Raw genomic sequence first — 16443 nt, 5'->3', positions numbered from 1 at the left:
GGTTACCCAATCACTTCTTTAAAACATCCAGTGTTGGAGCATTTACAAGTTCTGGAGGCAAGTTGTTCTACTGATTGATTGTTCTGTCAGAAAATTTCTCCTTGGTTCTAAGTTGCTTCTCTCCTTGATTAGTTTCCACCCATTGCTTCTTGTCCTACCCTCAGGTGCTTTGGAGAATAGCTTGACTCCCTCTTCTTTGTGGTAACCCTGAGATATTGGAATACTGCTATCATGTCACCCCTAGTCCTTCTTTTCATCAGACTAGACATACCCAGTTCCAGCGACCGTTCTTTATATGTTTTAGCTTCCAGTCCCCTAATCATCTTTGTTGCTCTTCTCTGCACTCTTTCTAGAGTCTCAACATCTTTTTTACATCGTGGCGACCAAAACTGGATGCAGTATTCCAAGTGTGGCCTTACCAAGACATTATAAAGTGGTAATATGGTGATGATATTATGAAACCAGGAATTTTGGAGAATGCTTTATAATAGATTGAGACAAATTATATTTTCTGATCATCCAAATACTTTTTTAAAAAAAATATGTATTATTTAAAAAAAATTATTACTACATACTGAACCCTATGTGCATTATAGCTGCAAGGATGCTGTAGAGATCATATTGGAAAGCACAGGCAGCTCTTGCAAGTGGTTTTCATTAATGTACACTCATTCAGCGATTGTTCAAAGTTACATCAGCTCTGAATGAGGGTAAATTACTCTGCAGAATAAGAATAAGATCAGTGAAATGCATCATCTTAAGCAGGGGTGGAATTCAATTTAACAACTGGTTCTGTGGGCGTGGCTTAGTTGGTGGGCATGGCTTGGTGGTCATGTTATTGGCTGGGCGTGGCCAACTTAATATCACTCACATCGCGGCTTGCATCTCCTCTCCTGGCCTCTCATGACCGTGGGGATGCTACAACAGTTGTAAGTGTGAAAAACGGTCATAAGTCACTTTTTTCAGTGCCATTGTAACTTTGAATGGTCACTCCACACAAGCAAAGTACCAGCAAATTAGGGGGGGAAAAACTCCAGAGAAGTTCCAGAGACAAGAAGTCTAGTGTTGTATTTGGTTGGACGGACACACCAGGCAGACACAGGAGCTGAAGAATAACGTTTCTTTATTTGAAGCAGTAACAGATTAACATGGCTGCCCAGCTGGGCTGGCAGCCGGCTGGCTGGAGCCGGAGCCCCAACTGCCCCAACTGCCCCAGCTGATGCCGTTTGACAGCTCCTTATATAGTCTGCTGTCAAACGGCACCAACCAATGGGAACAGTAAGATGGTCCCGCTCAAAATGCGGACCAGGTTGAAGACTTAGCTAGTCAGGGACACAACACCCCTTTCCCCTAGCTAAGGACATGCGCTGCCCAGCCTTTTGGAAACACAATGGTATAACCAGGAAATTGAACTAGTGAGGAAATTGAACTAGTGGCCAGGGACGAGCACCTGGCCTGGGAAGGAGACCCTGACAACGTGGCAAGCAACCCTGCCCAGGTGACCTCCCGCCTGTGGCGGAGTAGGGGCCCCACATCCCAAGGGTTGTGGGTCAAATACTGACAGCTGCCTGCCTTGGAACCAACGCTGTAGAGACGGCAGGTCTAGCTGTGGCTTGCACAAAAATGGCACCCCACCTGTCACAAGGCAGGAGCCTGAGAAGGGGAACCAGATAAGATGGTGAATAAACCTGTCTGGTGACTGCCTGCATGGGGTAGGGCAGAGGTGCCTGAACCCTAAGGCTGGAGGCTCGTTGTGCTCTCCTGGCCCCCCTTGGGACAAGAACATCCAACCTCCCACCTACCTAGCTTTCGCCCCCCCTGGGGAGTGTAGTACTAATGACAAGGGAGACAAGCCAAGGTGGGAGAGACCCTGGAGGTGGGTGCATGGAACTTCCTTGTTCAACGCCTGACACCCCCCTCCCCCTAAATACCGGATCCATCCCCCCAGAGCCATTGGAAAGGGGGGGGGGGCAGAGAGAATTTTTATTATCTGCATCTCTGCAGAGCCAATGGCTGTACCCATGTCCACAATGGTGAAAAGCCTGAAATGGAGAAAGGCCTGGAGCTGAACGCAGCAGGCCCACGAAGAGCTGCACCCGCAGTAGGCCCATCGCTCGGCAGCCGGTGGAAGTCGAGGAGGCGCTCGGGCTGTCGGCGGCCACGGCGGAGGCGGCAGCGGCGGCGATGGCCGGGACGGGGAGGCGACTGCAGCGGAGGTCGCGCGGCGGCTGCGGAGAGAGACGACGGCTGCGGATGCTGCGCGGGCGGCGGCGGCAGGACGGAGCGCGCGCGGCGGCAGGAGAGGCAGCGGCGGCGGCGGAGCGAGGCGACGGCTGTGGAGGCCCGCGACGGCGGCGGCAGAAGAAACGGAGGCCGCGGCGGCGGCGAGGCGGCGGCGGGCGGCAGAACGGAGGCCGCGGGCGGCGGCTGAAGAGTGGAGGCGCGCGCGGCGGCGGGTAGCGAGCCGCGGCGGCAGAACGGAGGCCGCGGCGGCGGCGGAAGAGCGGAGGGCGCGGCGGCGGCGGCGGTAGCGAGGCGCGCGGCGGTAGCGGAGGCGCGCGGCGGCTGAAGAGCGGAGGCCGCAGCGGCGGCAGCGGAGGCCGCAGCGGCGGCTGAAGAGCGGATGGCGCGGCGGCGTAGCGGAGCACGCAGCGGCGGCTGAAGAGTGGAGGCGCGGCGGCGGCGGGAGCGAGGCGCGGCGCGAAGAGCGGAGGCCGGGCGGCGGCGGAAGAGCGGAGGCGCGCGGCGGCGGAAGAGCGGGCGCGGCGGCGGCGGAAGAGCGGCGGCGCGCGGCGGGCGGAAGAGCGGAGGCGCGGCGCGGCGGAGCGGAGGCGCGCGGCGGCTGAAGAGCGGAGGCGCGGCGGCGGCAGCGGAGGCGCAGCGGCGGCTGAAGAGCGGATGGCGCGGGCGGCGGTAGCGGAGAGCGCAGCGGCTGAAGAGCGGAGGCGCGCGGCGGCTGAAGAGCGGATGCGCGGCGGCGGCTGAAGAGCGGAGGCGCGGCGGCGGCAGCGGAGGCCGCAGCGGCGGTAGCGGAGGCGCGCGGCGGCGGCGGAAGAGCGGATGGCGCGGCGGCGGCAGCGGGGCGCGCGCGGCGGCTGAAGAGCGGAGGCCGCAGCGGCGGCAGAAGAGCGGAGGGCCGCGGCGGCGGCAGAAGAGCGGAGGCCGCGGCGGCGGCAGAAGAGCGGAGGCCGCAGCGGCGTCCTCGGCGGGAGCGGCTGCAGCGGAGGCGCTCGGCGTCCTTGGCGGGAGCGGCTGTCGGGGTCGCGCGGCGGCGGCAGCGACGGTAACAGCGGCCGGATCGGTGGGGGGGGTGGAAGTGTAGTCTCGCCGGCCTTCACGGCCTTGAGGCGAAATCTGGACCTCTGCTAGAGGCTGTAGGCTTTTGCGCTCTTGTAGCGCCCACGGGGTGGGGGTTTTTTCGCCAGCCTTCACGGGCCTTGAGGCGACGTCTGTTCCTCGACTGGGGAGGCTTTTCAGACTTCTGCGCTTTTGGTAGCGCCAACGGGGTTTCGCCAGCCTTCACGGGCCTTGAGGCGACGTCTGTTCCTCGACTGGGGAGGCTTTTCAGACTTCTGCGCTTTTGGTAGCGCTAACAGGGGTGCCTTTCGCACGGGAGGCTAGAGTGCCTGTCAGGCAGTAACTTTCTCCTCAGCTCAGGGAGACTTCTTTTCCTCAGCTCAGGAGACTTCTTTTCCTCAGCTCAGAGAGACTTTTCCTCAGCTCAGAGAGACTTTTTCTCAGCTCAGAGAGACTTTTTCTCCTCAGCTCAGGGAGACTTTTTTTCTTCAGTGACTTAGCTTCTTGCCTGGGTGTCTCTTCTGACATCCCATCCTCGTCGCCAGTGTTGTATTTGGTTGGACGGACACACCAGGCAGACACAGGAGCTGAAGAATAACGTTTCTTTATTTGAAGCAGTAACAGATTAACATGGCTGCCCAGCTGGGCTGGCAGCCGGCTGGCTGGAGCCGGAGCCCCAACTGCCCCAACTGCCCCAGCTGATGCCGTTTGACAGCTCCTTATATAGTCTGCTGTCAAACGGCACCAACCAATGGGAACAGTAAGATGGTCCCGCTCAAAATGCGGACCAGGTTGAAGACTTAGCTAGTCAGGGACACAACACCTAGTCCTGCCAAGAATGTATATAAGGGTTAACAGAGAGGCAGTTTCTGTAAGCAACTCCAGAATGTTTCCTTCCTGCCTTCCTTACAGGATTAGGCCAGTAATTTCTTCTAACAACCAGTTCTCCAAACTGCTTAGAATGTTAACAACCTGTTCTAGCGAATAGGTGAGACCTGGTAGAATCCCACCCCTGATCTTAAGCATTTTAGTGTTTATATTTTTATTTGGCATGTACTTGTGTTAAGGAATCACTAATGCATAATGGTGGTCTGAATTCCACTGATAACACAGCAAAATATACACAAAACCTCTTGTCATTGAATGTTCAATGCTCTCATTGCTGACATAATAGCTGGCAGGACTAGAGTCCCGGGCATCCAGGAAGCTTCTGCCTACTTCTTCCTGGCTGCTTGTCCCAGGATCAAATGGGACGACAAGTTTTAAGCGCTGGTAGCAAAGAGTTGTGGGCAACAACAACATCTAGAAGTAAACAAATGGGCCAGTAGTTGAAAAATGCCACCCCCAAAATAAGAACTGCAAAAAAGTTTTGGTCAGAAAACCTGCTTATTGGAAAACCAATAGTTTCTTATATCAAACAGACTCCAATGGAATAATTGATGCCCATCAGCAGAAAACTGGCAAAAGGATCAAACCAAACCCACTGAAGGAAATCTCACCAAGTTCACAAATTCAGAAAGGAATGGACAGAAACGTGGAAGTAAGGCAAATTTTTCTCCCACAGAGCTGATGGGGTGGTGAGGGGGGATTTTAGCCTCCTCCAGTCCTTGGCCTCCTCCATCTCTTTCAAAGAGGAGAAAAAGAATCTGCACATGCCCAGAAACTCTTTTCTGGCATTACAACTTTGTAAGAGGTTGAGAAAGAATCAGGAAAAGTGTGGAAGACATTAAGTGAAGCAGCAGGTATGTATCTTCATTTCAACTTTTAAAAGTATCTTTTCAAGGCTTTTACAGCTCTCTTGTTCGATATTGATTAAGCAGAACTTCTGTGAAACTTCCTCTCTTTTGAAGCAGCTACTTCAGGATGTGGCAGAGCAAACATGACTCACACAATAAACTACAATGCGGAAGGGAGGGGCACTTTTGAGAACGAAATCACTTTTATCTGGGGCCTGCAAAGGACAAAGCTTTATCTGTTTATAAATTCAGGACGAATTTAGCTTTCAGACTCCATTTTTTTGTCACAAAAAGGTAAGGTTGCCATCCTAGGTGTTTAAATGTAAGAGGGTTGGATTTTATGTAACACATGTGTGTGTGCGGTAGACTGTTTGGGCGACCAGTGCTTTGCAAAAATGTAAGAGCTTTGAGGAAGACTTTTCAGCATAATTTTTGCAAAGAGGAAACGTCTCCAGAAGGAAGTCCTTCATTTGAGCTTGGAATGGGGCTGGCAATAGAAGGACCCTGATCTCCACCATAAGTCTATAAGCATAGGGTGATTTTTTTTTGTAAGTTTTGCTTGGAGATCTTCAAGATCTGGCTCCTCATATAGGGTATCATTCCTATGATTTCATATTTACAAACTTTCCTGGTTTTTCAGTGTGCTGAAATGCTGTGTAGAGCTCAACCTGTCTGTGCGTTTAATGTTTAATCACATGCTTCAGCAGAAGAGGTGAGGATTGAGGCATTAGTTTAGCAGGAAATGTGTCCCTGCCTGGCAAAAGCTGATCTGACCTTCAAGTGCCCGATGGGAAAGAAGGAAAAGGTCTTACGTGCCCGGCGTGCCAGGCACTGTGAGCCAGATGCAGAAGGTGGGAACCCCAGCCTGGTTTGATCTGTGGGGCTTCTGTTTGTTTTTGAACAGCCTTTGAAGTACTTCTGGTCCTAACCTTAGCAGACAAATAGAGATCAGGAAGGGTGGTGGCTAGGTTATAGCCAAGGCTAATGGGTGAAGTGAATGGAAAGGGTAACATAGATCATGCCAAATGTGATATGGAAGTCACTGTCAGATCTTGTCTGTTGAGTCTGAGTTTGTCTGACAAAGTACAGCATGGTGGAGCTGCCCAGTTGGGAAACCGGCTGAGGATGGGGGGAGATGAAGATGCTCCCGGCATCATTTAGCCTCAAGAGGAAGTTGTAGAGAAGGAGAGAGGTTTGTCCTGTCGGCTGCTCCTGATAGTTGTCTTGGAGCTGCCAAGAAAGGGAGAGACTGGTGTGGGTTGGAGTTTGTTGTGATCCATCATGGGCTCTCATTAGAATCTCTGTAAGAAGAGTTGGAATAAGAGAATGCTAAAAGTTTGGATCTGCTAAAAGAGTGAGGTTATTGTCTGCCTATCCTGACCTTCTTGGAAGCATCTATAGGTGTGTGTGTGTGTGTGTGTGTGTGTGTGTGTGTGTGAGAGAGAGAGAGAGAGAGAGAGAGAGAGAGGATTGTGAACAGGTTACTCATTGAATAAAAGCAAGACTTTAAAAAAAGTCCAAACCCTAAAATATTTCTTTTTGTCTCTATATTTGTTGATATTTTTAGGAATGTGTGGTAGTGGGCACCTCCACTGAAATCTTTAAACGATGCAGTTTATAGGAGATACCACAAGATCCAATTCAGCAATGAAAGAACACAATATAATATAATTTAGTATATATTCTAAAAGTGAAGTTAATCATACAGTAGAGTGAAGTTAATCATACAGTAGAGTAGCAATGATTCCATTCACGCTACCAGAAATCCCACAACAGTCCAGTCTCAAAGGCCTTCTGGAACAGTCATAGTCCAGAGGCTATGAGAGTGGGTGCCTCTTGTTCTGCCATGAGATATTCTGTTACAGAGAATATCTGTTTTCAAGGCTCCCCCTCCCATTACAATTCATGAATGGATGGGAGCTTTCTTAGGCATTTTCTGTGCTCTTGAATTGGGTAGGCAGCAAATTTCAAGAGCCTATTTCAGTTCTCAAACATCTATGTTATGTTTTGCAAGAACTAGTCAAGAATACTACTTTTTAGAAATATATAGAGTCAGGATACAACAATTTCTTCATTAAAAATGTATGGCTGCAATCCCTCTCTTTCTGAATGAGAACCTGTTAAAAAAAAAAGTCACTGTTTGAATTTGGTTTTATAGTTTCATTTGTTTAAGCTTCCGGGTAATTTTTGTTGCTTAATGATATATTCGTGCAGACACAGGAGAGATGCCTTCTGGAATAAAGACTGACAATATGAGGACAACATTGTTGAATAGCTTTCTCAGTTGAAGGCCTGATTTATAATTAAGAATGTATTTCCTCTTTGGTCTTTTAAGTGAAGAGAAGAAAATGACTATTTTCAAAGAGAAATTGGGATGAAAAATTAATCTTGAAATAAAAAACATTATTGACATGAATGGAAGACACCATTAAAGAAGGCAGAATTCAGAACTATCCAAAGCACTACATATCGGAGCCTCTAAATAAGACTCATAATGAACATTTTATGAAATATGCATGTTAGAGAAGTGGATTATTGTTCTGCTTCACTGAGTGCTATAGTGAGCAATGCAAGTTGTCTTCAGTACTGTTATAGTTTGGAGAGCCTTAACTAGACGGCCTTACATTCAAATCAGAAAGACAGATGGAATATTTGCAATTCACAAATATTGCTAAATCCAAATATATTATTTACAGTTTTTTTACCTTTACAATGTTCTTGCTCTACTTCTTTTTAATTTTCCTTTCAACATCTGTGTATTTGTCATTCTAATATACTAATAAAGGAGAATATTTGTAACTCAGTACTGAAATGAGGGGACCTTGGTGCTCTCTGAACTTGCTTGCTTGTTTACTTGCAGATGTTTCATTACCCAAACTAAGTAACATCATCTGTGCTGTTGACCCAGGTGAACCTCCTGGTGGCCCACGGGGTGTCAAACTGGTGGTCCACAGGCTGGATGCACCAAGTACAGGCCACGCCTACCCCTGGCTCAGTGAAGGCAAAGAAGTTGCGTTTGACACCCCTGCTCTAAAAGAATGCAAATGACCAGCTGTCTGCAAGGAATATAAATGCTTCCATTCCCCACCATCCAGTCAGAGCTGAAGAATCTTCTTGGATGAGAAGTGAAATGTCTTCAAAGAAAAAACAAGAACATCTAGTTGCCTCCTGAAAAAGCACCTTTGGGTTATAACCAGATACATCTTCATTCTGTGCCTCACTTCTTTTCCTTTACAGGTAGGCCTTAACTTATGACCATTTGCTCAATGCCCTTTTGAAATTGCAATGATACTGAATGACGTTACTCATACCTGACGTTATAACCATTGAAGCCCTCTGGGGTCACATAATCAAAATTTGGATTCTTGGCAGCCTGCATCGACTTGTGGTCACATGTGGGGGGGGGAGCTGCAACTTAGCCTCCCATCTCCCACTCCTGTTTGTGTCTTTTTGGATCCTGTGATCTTGCCAGATGGCAAGCAAACTCAAAGCTTTATATTGCATATGTTGCAAACAGCAGCAGGAGAAATTGGTTCCTAAAAGGAGTCAGACAAGCAGCAAAAGAGCCAAAGGGAGACCCTGGCTTACTAAAACTTACTAAACCTGCTATTTACTCCAGAAGAGGGAGCGAAAGTAGAGTTGACTAGGAAGGAAACTCAGTGGTCTCAGTGGTGATGGTGTTTTGCAAAAGAAGGAAGCCACCCTTGTGGGCTGGGTCTCTGTCTTAATCCACTGGCATTCTTGCTAGGCTTTGGGGAAGCCATTCTCCTAAATGCATAGGCAGCAGTTCTGAGACAAGCTTCCCCAATCTTTGCTGTACTCACACTGTTGACATTTTCTATAAAATATTAATTTCTCTAATTTTAATTTTAGGTCAAATATACTCTATCATAACTGACATGAACAACACTGTGAGAGAAGATCTTTTCAATGCATTGAATGACCTCCTTGAGAAGCAATTTCAAGATTTTAAATGGTGGCTAAAGGATATTGACCACAATGGAAAGTCAAACATTCCTACAGCTCATTTGGAAAAGGCTAATCAGCGAGATGTTGTAGATCTCCTGATTCAGCATTATGGAGAAGATGCTCTACAGGTGTGCATTCATGTCCTTCAAAAAAGCAATATAAATGATGTTGCTAGAAAACTTGAGGAAACTTTACAGAAAGGTAAGAAAATTGAACATATTACAGAAAAGTTCTCCCATATAAGATCAACTAGAAATAAACACCAATTGTGATTTGGGGAGTTGTCTCCACTGAATTGTGTCAACTAATTCATTGATGTTGACTAGGATTGGCAGTGGGTCCCTGGGATTTCAGAGAGGAACTTTCCTTCTAGCCTGACTTTCCTTTTAATCTACGACCTGAAATCAAACCTATGGGAACTTCTATCACTCAATTTGGCACTTTCCTGTCACTGAAAAAAAAAAGAAAAAAGTTAAGCCAAGTTCAACCAAACAGTTCATTGATCTAAATTTAAAGGAGATTCTTAAAGGTTTTATTTATTTATCAATTTTTTAAAACGGTTCCTTTCCCTAAAAGATAGACTTGGTCTGGTATACAAGTAAAAAAAATATGAAAACATAAAAATCTGATCAATAAAATTTATAATTTAAAAAGGCAAGAATGTATTAAAGTTAATTAAAAGGCTTTCAGGGCGCTAACTCCCTCTATAGTGGCATGCTCTTCTGTGTGCCCCAAGGAAGGCCTCAGAGTCATGTTTTTATACTTTTCCAATAGGCCAGGGAAGGAGAGCCTGCTTCACCTTGGGGGAAAGTGTTCCACATGGAAGTAACAATGGCAGAGAAGGCAGAATTTTTAACTGATGGAATCCACAACATATCTTACCTGTCTGAGAGGATGGGGTGTCCTGAATTAATGGGATTAAGATGGCTCTGAAGGTGGCACCATGGCACCTTGGCACCATCCATGTAGGCCTTCAAATATATAACCGATACCTTGAATTGGACCCAGAAGCAGACTGGCATCCTATGAAACTCATGCAGCAAAGGTGTTATATGTGCTGTTCTTTGAGCAGCCAAGATTGCCTGTGAGGCCATACTTTGTACTAGTGAACCAGCTATCCATTCAAGGGTAGCCCCATGTAGAGCCACATTGTTCAAATGGCAGATGACCAGGATGTGAGTGACCAAGTGGTGATCCTCCCCAAACCATGAAAGGGTATAACTGGTGCACAGTGTGCAGTTCAGCAAAGGTCCACCTAGTTGCAGCTGCTATATATTCTTTGAGCAGGAGCTGTAAATATAGGAAGCCCTCCCCACTAGTCTAGATTCACCAATCCTGGTGTCTTTGACGTAAGTAGTCCTGCAAGTAGGCAGGGATCTTGTGGGTGTGACCTGACCTGCGCAGCTCAGTCGTTGGTGTGCCTTCGGACTGTTCGGACGGATCTATCGTTTCCCCGGATTCTCTTGTGGGATCTCCTGGAAACTCTCGGTGGGTGCAGCCATCTTGTCCCCACTAGAGGTCACCCTCTCGCTGTTTTCTCTGCCCTGGCTTTGCTGACCCATTGCAGGACTGCCAGTATGTGATCACACTCTCTATTCAGGCTTGATATTAATTGTTGAGGATTTGCCTCATTATTTGTCAGGGCCTGATCTCTTTGTATTTTTGTTTGGGAGTTCTCCCTTTCCCTTTTGGGGGTGCATGGCATTTCTGGTGTCCCTTGTATTTGTCTCCCCCAGAGTTGATCGATGTACCTCCTCCAATTCTGGCCATCATTTGTTTCGACCCATTAGGATCGGGGGGGTGTTACTTGAATTACTTTGGCCAGTATCCATAGCGGTTTGCCTGTTAGGTTTTTTGTGTATACTGGATTGTCCTCCTGGAATGTCCGGCATCTGCTGGACAAGTTCACTGGGTTGTCAGCATTGTATTGGGGGTGTAGTCTGTCTAACTGTGACCTTAGTTTCCTTCCCCATCAATAGTTCAGCAAGACTTTTGTTAGTTGTTGCGCTGGGAGTTATATGTTGGATGCTTAATAGTTTGTCTATTTTGACTTGGGTGTCCTCTGGTTGCAACCTGGTTAATGTTTCCTTCATTAATCGAACCATTCTCTCTGCTTGGCCATTCATTGAGGGGTGCCCCAGGGCAGATAGGGCATGTCTTACCCTGTGTGTTGCCAGGAACTCCTCGAATTGGGAGTACGTGTCCACCATGACCAGGAATGTGTGTCCCTTTACTGGCCCTGCAAAGTCTGTATGTAACCTTGACCATGGTCCCCACAGGGTTTTCCATTCGTGGATGGGTGCTGTGGGGGGTGGGTGGGTCAGAAGTCTTGGCATGCCTTGCAGGTTGCCACCCAGGTTGATGTCATCCACTGTCTCTGTCTCTGGCCACCCCCTCAGCACCCACTTCAAGATTCGTGCCAGGGTTTTGTCCTTTGCACTCGCTCTCGCGAGACTGTGGCTGTCACTGGGGCAGTTTTGAGTGTCTCTGTTAGGAGCGTTGATGTGGATGGTGCTGGATCCTCACCGAGGTCTGGTAGGGGGCATTGACTGAGTGCATCGGCATGATCTATGTTCTTCCCAGGTCTGTGTATCAGATCGTAGTCGTATGCTGCGAGGAAATCTGTCCATCTTGTATATCGGGGTGACAGGATATTCGGTGTAGCTCGGTTTCCCATGATTATTCCCAGCAGCACCTTGTGGTTTGTGACCAAGGTGAATTTCCTCCCATAAATGTATACATAGAATCATTTAATTCCTGTTACTGCGGCCAATGCTTCTTTATCAAGCTGGCTATAATTTCATTCAGTCTTTGACAGCGTTTTTGAATAAAAGGCTATGGGGGCTTTTTTTCTGTCCTGAAGTGTGTGGCTGATTATTGTGCCTATCCCAAATGGTGATGCATCACATGTCAGGATTAGTGGTAGTGTCTCACTGTATTGTATCAATACGCTGTCTGATGTTAGGATGTTCTTTATGCCCTTAAATGCCATTTCCTCCTTCTGCACCCAGGTCCAGGCTGCTTTCTTGTCAAGCAGTCTGTGTAAAGGTTCTGCAGTTGTTGCTTTCTGCAGTAAAAATATATTATAGAAGTTAAGAAGTCCCAAGAAAGCTTGTAGATCTGTTTTATTTTTCAGTCTGGGGGCTTTTTTAGTTGCCTTGAGTTTGCTTTCAGTGGGGTGTATTCCTGTGCTGTCTATCCGGTATCCTAGGAACTCCACCCTGCTTGCTGCTAGTTGGCATTTTTCTTTTTTGACTTTTAGCCCCACCTCCTGGAAATGGCTTAACACAGCCCTTAGGCGTTTTTGTAGTTGGCCTTTGTCCTTGGCTGATATCAGGACATTGTTGAAGTAGGGCACAACCTCCTCTAGTGCCTGTAGGAGGTGTTCCATTAGGCTCTGGAATAGCCCAGGAGCTACGCTGACCCCAAACTGTAAGCGTTTACATTTGAATGCCCCCCTATACATGATGATTGTTTGGGCTTCTTCTGTCTCTTCGTCTACCAGTAATTGTTGGTAGGCTGGAGCGAGGTCGAGCTTTGCAAAGATTTTCCCCCATCCCAGAGAATGTAAAAGGTGTTGCACCACTGGGACGGGGTATGCACTTTGCTGTAGGGCACGGTTCAGGGTTGCCTTATAGTCAGCATAGATGCGCACTGACCCATCTGGTTTGATGGGTGTAACTATGGGGGTCTCCCATTTTGTGTGGTTGGTAGGTTCCAAAATTCCCTGGGCAATGAGCTTATCTAACTGCTTGTCAATTTTTGGTCGCAGTGCAATTTTTTCATCTCAGCTTAATTCTGATCAGGGCAATAGTGGGATCTAGATTGAATGAAATAGGGGTCCCTGAGAACTTGCCAAATTGTCCATTGAACACGTCCCAGAACTCCTCCATCAAGCTGTCTTCCCACTCGGTCTCAGTGATGCTGTTTATTCCGGTGACCTCAATGCCCAAAGGTTGGAACCATTCTAGCCCCAGCAGGCTTGGTCTGTTTCTGTCCATTATCGTCAATGGTAGGTAGCTGGAGAATTTTTAAAATTGTATTTGGAACTCGCTGATCCCTATCACAGGGATCCCGTTTCCTTGGTAGTCTCTCAGGGTTAGCCTCTGTTGTTTAAGCTTGGCTTTGGTTATGCTGGGGCTAAGCTGTTTGATGGTGTCCCAGGAGACCACCAATAGGTAAGACCCAGAATGCACTTCCATCTGGCATGGTTTCCCCTCTATCTTTACTTGGACATGCATCTTTCTTGCATTAGTTGTGCTAGAGTGGCCCACAGTCACTGTTTGTTGCATCTCACCTCTCTCTGTAGTCGGCTCATTGTATCTTCGGTTCTGGCCAAAAGGGCTTCGCCTATTCGCTGGTTGGCTTGCTCTGCTTTGGGGAGTGGGGTACCCAGCCTCTGTCGGTGGCTGTTTGGCTGGGCTGCCCTGCAGGCTTTTGCAATGTGCCCCCTTTGGTCATATCTTTGGCAGATTGCGTCGTGGAAATGGCATTCTGACCTGGAGTGATTCCTCTCACCCCCAGAACACCAAAAGTTTTTCCTTCCCTTGTCCTGGTTCTTGGATGTTCATTCTGATTGGAGCTGATGTATTTCTTCATTGTCATCATCCAGCTCGGAGTCTGATTCAATGTCCTAGTGGTGTATGGCGGCCATCTCTCTTTGTGGCAGCTGCTTATTCATCTTTTTCATAGTGGTGGCCAACTGTTGCGATGCTTCTGTTGCAGGGGCTTCTTCCAGGGCCTCCTTGAAGGTTATCTTAGGTTTTGCCAATAGTCAGTTCTGGAGGTTTAGGTCTCAGAATCCTAGGACCAGGCGATCCCTCATTGTCTCGTCCACATTTAGGAACTCGCAGGTGGCAATTTCTCACAGGGTTGCTACAAAGTCTCTGATGGTTTCTCCTTCCTTCTGGTCACACCAGTAGAATTCATGTCACCTCACTAAACACGATGCTTGTGGCATGTAGTGGGCTCTTAGGATCCTTTCCAGATCTGGCCAAGCCATTGTCTTCAATTCATTGGATGACAAAAATGCCTTGGCCATTTTGAAAACTGCGGATCCACAGTGTGTGAGGAAGATGGCTTATTTCCTCTGCTCCAATATGTGGAGGAGGCTGTTCCCCTCCAGGAACATGTAGAATCAGTCGATGCATGATTCCCAGTCTTCTGTTGCCAGATTGAAAGGCGCCTTTGGCAATGTTGGATCCTGACATCGTTCCGGTTGCTGTTCAAGAGTAATGGCAGCCAGTTGCCATGTGGCTTCAGGTTGATCTGGTCCTTTGTTGCTTCAGGATCCCACCTTTGTTGCCAGTGTTGGATCATGGGTTGAGTGAAGACCCAGGACACTCAGATCGGTAAAACTCTTTATTTTGTATCAGCAGGAACTGAAGAAACCCAGCTGCAGCAGCTCCTTTTACAGGGGAGTTGTCCGCGGCTTCAGCCAGTGACAGATGTTTGTTTTCCCGCTTCCGTGGTTCAACCAATCACAGGTAAATATGTAAATATCTAACAATGCATTGTGTCCATCCTATTCCAGCAGATGTCATCCATCACTATGACCAATGCTGTTTATGTATGTGGGCTTCAAACCTGTGTGAAAAGGGTAAAATAATCCATTTGCTCCAGGATCCTCTGAGGTTGCAATGCCACCACCTTCTCAACCCTAAGAAGGAAAGTTGCCAGACTGGGTGGAAAGCATCCAATAAAGAATATTTGTAGCTAAACTCTGACATGTGTGATCCTTGGTGTTCTTGTTTTCTTGCAAATATTTCATTACCCAGTACTAGTCAGTGTCCAGAACAGTGGCGCCTATGAATAACTTCATGAGGAGGTGATGCATCAGAACATCTTTAAAAGGTGCCAGGAACACTGTCCATCAGGGATGAATTCACCATCACTTGCACCCATTAATTTTCTGGAGGCAGAGCGGTCAAATGGGTCCAGCCTCCCTGCAGGGGGGTAGCCTAAGAGAAACCTGAAAGTTACCAGGTCATGAGCTGACCATGATTTAGACCATTTGTGTTTTCTGATCTGATGCAGTATTATAATATATTACAGGTGGTGATGTTTTGTTGCTGTTAAGGAAGAGAATAGGATACATAATGCTTGGTGAAGAAAAACCCTAGGAAGAAGTATTTATATTAATACTTCTTTATTAATTTGTTATAAAAATATTTCAACAAATGAGGAACACAGACCAACCACAAGCAATAAATTTTACTTTAAGATCAGAGGTTTATTTCATGAGCAATTTGGAATATGAAAAGCCATCATAACATTACTTATATCAATAACCCATTGCAATGAGGTCCACTGACATGGCTGAGTCCAGCAAGGAGTAGCCATGGCCAGAGGCCTCAAACTCATCCCAAGACATTCCTTTTATACTTTTCTCCAGGCATTTCACAACTTACTTCCCTGTTCTTTCTTACCGACAGACAAGTAGCACACATACCGTGTACATCTCAAACTTTTATCCATCTGCTACTTTTACTTCCCCATTTCTCACCGTTTTCATCCTTCTATGTCCAAATATATTTATAAAACTACATACTTTGCAAAAATCACATTTCACAGCAACAGCTCAGCAGGATTACAAATATTCCGCTAAGCTTGCAAAATCAGCTCAGCCAACGCTTAATATATTGTTAATTTGAGGCCTTCAATTAGACAGAGGCCTACACCAACTTTAGGGCCTAATTGTCCTTTTCCCACTGTAATTATTCCAATTTTGGAATAGTCAGAATAGCAGAAAAAAGTGGATCCCACATTTAGGGGGAAAGAATAACAGGAGGAAAAAGAATCGTCTAATGTGATTATTCAAAATATTTACCTATTTTTTAAAAATGCTCTGAATTTACCTATTTTTATAATTTGTATTTCACTAATTCAGTCCATCTTCATTTACAGATGCTGGTGCTCACCAACTGCCAGCTTCATCAAGTAAGTGAATCTGTTCATGCTTAAAGCTAATTCAGCATGATCAGGACCTTCCCTCTCCCTCCCCATTACGTAAGAAGCTGTTGTGAATATTAATCAGGCCAAAAATCCTGATGGGGAAAGCTGCAGAGTGGTTCTTGCAGTGCTGGCCATAATAAAGGGAGGGAGGGAGGGAGGGATATGTAATGTTTGGTGGAGCCAGAAAACAAAGAATGGCAGCATTTGTAGCTACTGAGATGATTGCATGACTAGGGACAAAAACAGCCAGTGAAGTAATTGATTGGTAAAAGGGCCCCTCATCAGTCAACATGAGTGCAGATTTAGTACTTAGGAGGCGAGGCCTTGGCAGCACAAGCAAACAGCCAATCACTTACTAGCCGGCCATCAGCACCCCAATCAATATCTAAATAGCTACGTACAACAGCTACGTTCAATAGGCACCATAAAAATACCACACACAGAATGGCACAGAACATGCATTCTGCTGGAGAAAAGTTCCCTGAAG

Source organism: Notechis scutatus, chromosome 1, assembly GCF_049901735.1.
Source record: "Notechis scutatus isolate UNSWTSFEM ecotype Mainland chromosome 1, rNotScu1.2, whole genome shotgun sequence".
Classification (NCBI taxonomy): Eukaryota; Metazoa; Chordata; class Lepidosauria; order Squamata; family Elapidae; genus Notechis; species Notechis scutatus.
This window is presented reverse-complemented; position numbering follows the sequence as displayed.